The sequence below is a fragment of the Rosa chinensis genome, unplaced genomic scaffold, assembly GCF_002994745.2.
Source record: "Rosa chinensis cultivar Old Blush unplaced genomic scaffold, RchiOBHm-V2 RchiOBHmChr0c03, whole genome shotgun sequence".
Taxonomy (NCBI): Eukaryota; Viridiplantae; Streptophyta; class Magnoliopsida; order Rosales; family Rosaceae; genus Rosa; species Rosa chinensis.
Window position 1 is genome coordinate 459,544 of NW_020126817.1, and position 7,376 is coordinate 466,919.

At 40.1% G+C, this 7,376-nt stretch overlaps 1 non-coding gene across 1 annotated transcript; it reads right to left on the bottom strand.

Moving 5' to 3' along the window:
- Positions 1-295: 295 nt before the first annotated feature.
- LOC112181198 lies at positions 296-402 on the bottom strand. The gene has a single exon (XR_002928715.1). It is a non-coding gene; the product is annotated as a small nucleolar RNA R71 (small nucleolar RNA).
- Positions 403-7,376: the final 6,974 nt, after the last annotated feature.

The following is a 7,376-nucleotide window of genomic DNA, read 5'->3' on the forward strand; positions in this document are numbered from 1 at the left end:
TGAGGGATTAACAGCTGATTTTGAGTTGAAGTCTGGGCTACTTCATCGTCTTCCTACATTCCATGGACTCTCTATGGAAGATCCCAACAACCACTTGATGGAATTTCAGTTCATCTGCACTAGCATGAAGCCTCAAGGAGCTGATGAGCATATTTTGAAGTTGAAGGCCTTCCCATTTTCGTTGGCTGACAAGGCAAAGCAATGGCTTTATGAGTTGCCAAGTGGACGGATTACATCTTGGGCTGATATGATGAAGGCGTTTCTTGAGAAGTATTTCCCTACATCTCGCATCATCATGCTTAGGAAGAAGATAAGTGGAATCCAACAAGGGCAAGATGAGTCCTACGCAGATTACTATGAAAGGTTCAAGTCTCTCACCACTCAATGCCCTCAACATGGCATGAAGGATGAGACCTTGCTCACTTGTTTTTATGATGGACTCACCAACTTGGAAAGAGACATGCTAGATGCAGCTTCTGGTGGATCGTTTGTTGACAAGGAGCCTGCAGCTGGAATGATCCTTATTGAGAATAGGGCCTTGAATCAACAACAATATGGAAGCTCTAGGCCCAAATCCACCACCACACGTGAAAGGGTCCATGAGGTAAGTACTTTAGCTCAACTGGAGGATAAAATTAACAAACTTACTTCTCTTGTGTCCCAGGGATCACATGGACAAGTCATGGTGTGTGGAGTGTGTTCTATGCAAGGGCATGCGTCTAACCAATGCCCTCAACTCATGGAGGAAGGAGGACAAGAAGGTGTCAACGCCATAGGTTTCCAACAAGGGTACCAACGTCCTAGGAATGATCCATATTCGAATACTTACAATCCTGGATGGAGGGATCACCCTAATTTTCGTTGGAAGGACAATGAGAACGTTCAAAGTGCACCTCAAGGCTTCCAACCACGTCCTCAAGGCTTTTATCAAAAGCCTCAACCTCCTAACCCTACTCCTTTCAATTCAAATTTTAATTCAAATGCTTCTTCTTCTTCTTCGAATGATGAATTAATCCGAACTCTAACTAAGTCTACTCAAGCTTTAATTGCAGGTCAAACTCATCATGGGAATCAAATCAATGCTATATCTACGGATGTGAATGAGATGAAGAAGCAAATGAGTCAAGTTGTGGAGTTTATGGGTAAGTTTCATGAGCAAGGTAAGCTACCAAGTGGTACCATCCCAAATCCTCACTTTGAGCAAGCCAAAGTCGTCACTACAAGGAGTGGTAAGACCCTTGTAGATCCTCCAACGCCTCCCAAAAAGATCTCAACGTCCATTTTAGAGGAGGAGGATGACCCTGCAACGTCTAAGGCTCATGTGACACCTCCTACTGCAGAACCGAAACCTAAAGGACAAGTTTCTAACTCTTTCAATTCGGTTATTACTAATCCATCTTCTTCTCCTTTGCCTTTCCCAAGCAGATATGCAAAGTCCAAGAAGGATGAAGCCGAAAAGGCCATCTTGGAAACTTTTAAGAAAGTGCAAATCAACATTCCTCTCCTTGAGGCCATTAAGCAAATTCCTAAGTATGCCAAATTTTTGAAGGAACTTTGCACCACAAGGAGACAGAACCGTGAGAAAGAAGTGGTGAAGGTAAGTGAGAATGTCTCAGCTGTGCTTCAACGCAAAATGCCTGAAAAATGTAAGGATCCAGGGAGTTTTTCTATCCCTTGTGTTATTGGAACCACTAGATTCGAAAATGCCATGCTAGACTTAGGTGCTTCTATAAATGTTATGCCATATTCTATTTATGCATCTCTAGGTCTAGGTGAACTTAAACATGATAATGTTATTATTCAATTGGCAGATCGATCTAATGCATACCCTAAGGGGTTAGTTGAGGATGTACTTGTGCAGGTGGGTGAGCTAATCTTCCCAGCTGATTTTTACGTCCTAGAAATGGAGGAACCCTCTCCCAAGTCAACGCCACTTTTGCTAGGTCGTCCATTCATGAGGACGGCTAGGACCAAAATTGATGTGTATTCTGGCACCTTGTCAATGGAATTTGATGGAGAAGTTGTTGGCTTCAACATTTTCGAAGCCATGAGGTATCCATTAAGTGACTTTCAATCATGTTTTTCTATTGATATACTTGATGATCTTGCGCAGAAATTCATGGAAATAATGGAGGAGGATACCATGGTCTCAACCATTGCAAGTGGTGTTGGTTTCATGGAAGATGGTGCCACCATACCTAAGGAAGACCTCACGGATTCTTATGAATCCATCCACCTAGAAAACGTTGCTTCTCTTGAGGCAACGTCCTTTGTAGGTAAGTCAAATCCTTCTTTTTCACTTCCCATCTCTACTAATAAACCTTTACCTTCAGTGATTCAGGCACCTACCCTAGAACTTAAGCCATTGCCAGATCATTTGAAGTATGTTTACTTGGGAGATAAAGAGACGTTACCTGTGATCATATCCTCATCATTGACGTCTACTCAAGAGGATAGACTTGTGGAGATGCTTAAGAAACACAAGACTGCGATTGGTTGGACCTTAGCGGATATCAGGGGAATTAGCCCTACTACTTGTGTGCATCGGATTTTGCTTGAGGAGGGAGCCAAGCCAACAAGGGAGGCTCAAAGACGTTTGAATCCACCCATGATGGAGGTTGTGAAGAAGGAGGTTATCAAACTCCTTGATTGTGGCGTCATATACCCTATCTCGGACTCTAAGTGGGTTTCACCAGTTCAGGTTGTGCCAAAAAAGTCTGGGATAACTGTTGTGAAGAATGCAGAGAATGAGTTAGTGCCTCAGAGAACGGTGACTGGACATCGAGTTTGCATAGACTATAGGAAACTCAACGCCACTACTAGGAAGGATCACTTCCCTTTGCCATTCATTGATCAGATGCTTGAGAGGTTAGCAGGTCACGAGTTCTATTGCTTCTTGGATGGATATTCTGGTTACAATCAAATCGCCATTGCTCATGAGGATCAAGAGAAAACGACCTTCACTTGTCCTTTTGGAACGTTTGCCTACAGAAGAATGCCATTCGGACTATGTAACGCCCCAGGTACGTTTCAAAGGTGCATGGTAAGTATCTTCTCTGATTTTATTGAGAAAATTATTGAGGTTTTTATGGATGACTTTTCTGTCTTTGGTAAAGATTTCGAAAATTGCTTAAGTAATTTAGAATTGATACTTGAACGTTGTGAACAAACTAACCTTGTTTTAAATTGGGAAAAATGTCACTTTATGGTTAAACAAGGAATAGTTTTAGGGCATATTATCTCTAAACGTGGAATTGAAGTAGACAAAGCTAAAGTAGATCTTGTTAGATACTTACCATACCCCACAAGTGTGAGGGAGGTCCGTTCTTTTCTTGGACATGCAGGTTTCTACAGGCGCTTTATCAAGGACTTTTCCAAGATTTCTAGGCCCCTATGTCGTCTACTTCAAAAGGAAGTGGCGTTTGAGTTCAAGGAGGATTGCAAGGATGCATTCAATGCTTTAAAGGAGCTTCTGACGTCTGCTCCTATCATGCTTCCTCCAGATTGGTCTCTTCCCTTTGAGATCATGTGTGATGCCTCAGATTATGCCATTGGGGCCGTGCTAGGCCAAAGGAAGGACAAGAAGCCTTATGCCATCTACTATGCGTCAAGAACCCTCAATGATGCTCAACTCAATTATTCTACAACTGAAAAAGAACTCTTAGCTGTTGTTTTTGCCTTAGAAAAATTTCGATCTTATTTATTGGGTACTAAAGTTATTATTTATTCTGATCATGCAGCTTTAAGGTACCTAATGTCAAAGAAGGAGGCAAAACCTAGGCTAATTCGTTGGATACTCTTGCTTCAAGAGTTTGATGTTGAGATCAAGGATAAGAAGGGCTCTGACAACGTTGTGGCAGACCACTTGAGTAGGCTAGTGAGTGAGGAGGACGCCATACCCTTAGTGGAGATGTTTCCGGATGAACAACTCTTCGGAATCCAGGTAAGTGAGCCTTGGTATGCAGATATTGTTAATTATTTGGTGTCTAAAACGTTTCCTAGTCATATGCAAAGTGCTCAACGTGATAGACTTAAGTTTTTAGCTAGACAATATGTTTGGGATGATCCTTACTTGTGGAAATATTGTCCTGATAAATTGATAAGGAGATGTGTGCCTAATAATGAACAGAAAGCTATACTTGAGTTTAGTCATGCTAAGCAATGTGGTGGTCACTTTGGCTCTGATAGAACTGCTAGGAAGGTGTTGGAATGTGGTTTTTATTGGCCTACTTTGTTTAAAGATGCATATAATTTTTGTATGACATGTGATAGATGCCAAAGAACCGGTAATTTAGGCCCTAAAGATCAAATGCCTTTAAAACCTGTGATAATTGTCGAAATCTTTGATGTTTGGGGTATTGATTTTATGGGACCTTTTCCTTCATCTAATGGTTTTCTCTATATCCTCTTAGCTGTTGATTATGTTTCTAAATGGGTGGAAGCGAAAGCCACCAGAACTAATGATTCTAAGGTTGTTGCAGAGTTTATAAAGTCTAACATTTTTAGTAGGTTTGGCATGCCTAGAGCAATCATTAGTGACGGAGGTTCTCACTTTTGCAACAAGACCATTGAGGCTTTGCTCAGGAAGTACAACGTCACTCATAAGGTTTCCACGCCTTATCATCCTCAAACGAGTGGACAAGCAGAAGTTTCAAATAGGGAAATAAAGCGGATACTTGAGAAAACCGTGGGACCTTCAAGGAAGGATTGGAGCCAACGCTTGGAGGATGCATTGTGGGCGTATAGGACTGCCTTTAAGACGCCAATAGGGATGTCTCCATTTCGGTTGGTGTATGGAAAAGCGTGCCACTTACCTGTGGAATTGGAGCATAGAGCATGGTGGGCAATTAGAACGTTCAACATGGACTTGGATGAAGCTGGACTTCATAGGAAGTTGCAACTCAATGAGCTTGAGGAAATTCGAAATGATGCCTATGATAGTGCTCGGATTTACAAGGAAAAGACAAAGGCTTTTCATGATAAAATGATTCGTGGAAAGGCTTTTGTAATTGGTCAAAAAGTTCTTTTATTTCATTCTCGATTAAAGCTTTTCCCTGGTAAATTACGTTCTAGATGGGTTGGTCCTTTTATAGTTACTAACGTTTTTTCTCATGGTGCTATACAGATAAGGAGCCCTGCAACTGGAAGTGAGTTCAAGGTAAATGGCCATCGTCTTAAGCCTTATTATGAGGCATTTGTGGAGCACAATGTGGAGGATGTACCCCTCCAGGAGGCGCCACCAACTGAGGACTAAATGCAGGTGCAAGTCTAGGCTGAAAGACTTTAAACATTAAGCGCTGCATGGGAGGCAACCCATTTCATCCGTAGCTGTGGAGGAGCCATCAACGCAGATTTGCATTCTTGAACTCTTCCCTTCTCTTTTATTTTCGAGAACTTTGTCTTTGTTTTAGGTTTCTTTGCGTTAACTCTTATGCCATGCTTGTTTGATGTTTTGTATGCTTTATACTTGTTTATACATTGAGGACAATGCATGATTTAAGTGTGGGGGAAGGGTATAACGTTTCACTTTGTTTTTAGGAGCTAGTTGTGTGGTTATAAAAAAGAAAACAAAATAAAAAATCGGAAAAATCAGAAAATAAAAAGAAATTTGCGTTAACTTTGTTTTAGGTTTTATGTTATATGTTTTGGTTTTTATACTTGTGTGTTTTGTTTGTTTGGTTATTGTTAGAGTCAAAATGATTTTTGGGTAAATATCTTCTTCATCGTAGGCGCATCCAATGGGATGTGATGTCTAGGTTGATTGGATACGAGAAGTGCTGACAAAGGGTCTCGTCCCCTGTCAATCAAGTGAGCTGAGCTCCGCCAAAATCGTTCCTCTCTTCACCTGGTCATGTTCCAAAGGAGTTACCGAAAGGAGAAGGGAAATATCCCTAAGTTCCAAACGTTTTTGTCATGTTTGTGCGTCACTTATGTGTTTGTTTTGTTTTGTTTTGTGATTGAGTCTTAGGATGCCCTTTTAACTGTCTAGGATGAGCTTATATCTCTGAAATTAAGGCTAAAAGAGGATCACAAGATTGAGATAATGTTTGATGATATTCTTTGGTTAATTATGATGTATGAAAAGCATATGAATGTGTAGTAGATATGGTGCATGCGTAACTTTGGTACAGAATATGAACATATGGAAGATAAAGTTGTGATTCATAATAACCCTTGTGAGAATTTGAGCCATGTGCCCTTTCTTTGTTGAGTGATTAACGAAAAAATGAATTATACTCTTATTTTCTTGGCGATGATTTTGTTGATCTCATTATTCTTTCATCTTGATTGATTACTTGCCATAGATTAAGTTTGATGGACTAGAGAATGCTAGAATTCACTGTTATGCTTGTTGAAACGTTTATGATCAATATATGGCCCTGATTCTGGAAAGGATAAAGGCAACTTAGGATTTTTACCACCATAGCCAAATATAGCCTGTGTCCCTATTTGTGCCCGTCGTGGGACCCCCCTAGTTTAACCATTTTGAGCCTACATTGAGCCTTTTCTTTCATCACCCTCAAAATTCCTTAACCCTTAACCCTAGTATAGTTATATCCGTACCCTTTGTTCTAAAGACTTAGTGGAGCATATTTTTGAGACTTTGCTTGGAGTTTTGGCGTCAATGATGAATTTTGAAGACATGAAGAAGTTCAAGTGTGGGGGTAGACTTGTCCATAAGTAAATTGTATGTAATTGCCAAAAGAAAGAAAAAGAAAGAAATCGTAAAAAAAAAAAGAAAGAAAGAATTTTCGGCAATTAAAAAAAAAAAAAAAAAAAATGTGTGTTATTGTGTTAAGTCTATGGATTTTAGTCCCCTATGCTTAGTGGATTTGGAGTTGTTTTAAATTGAAGGCCCATTGTTGAAAAATTTGGACTTTGTCCGATATTCACACTTGTTCAAGAGAAGGTTAGAATGAAGTTTGGGCCCAACATGATGATACTTGGCCTTTTATAAGCCTTTGAAGGATACTTGGCGTCTACATGCTTTGGTGGATTCGAAATTGGTCTCTCTACATCTACAAGTGCTCTACTAGGTTTTTAGGATACTTTGTGATTTTCCTATCCCTTCGTTTCTTTTAACCTTAAGCCTTGGCCCCATTACAACCTTAAATTGTAAGACCTCTTTGATCCTTAAGATGGGACAGCCTTTGATCTGTGGAGATGAGTTATAACTGTTGAACTTATGGCTTGGGTTCATCTGTGCAAGTGGTTGATATCTTTCATGAGATCTTTTGAAAAAAAATAATAAGTGCTTTCGTTTCTTATACATATGTGATATACTTGTTATTCGTTCACATATACTTGAGTGATAAGCTTTTAAGCATGAGCCTTGAATCTGAGAGAAGAAAGAGTGATTTATCCATGTGAGGTTT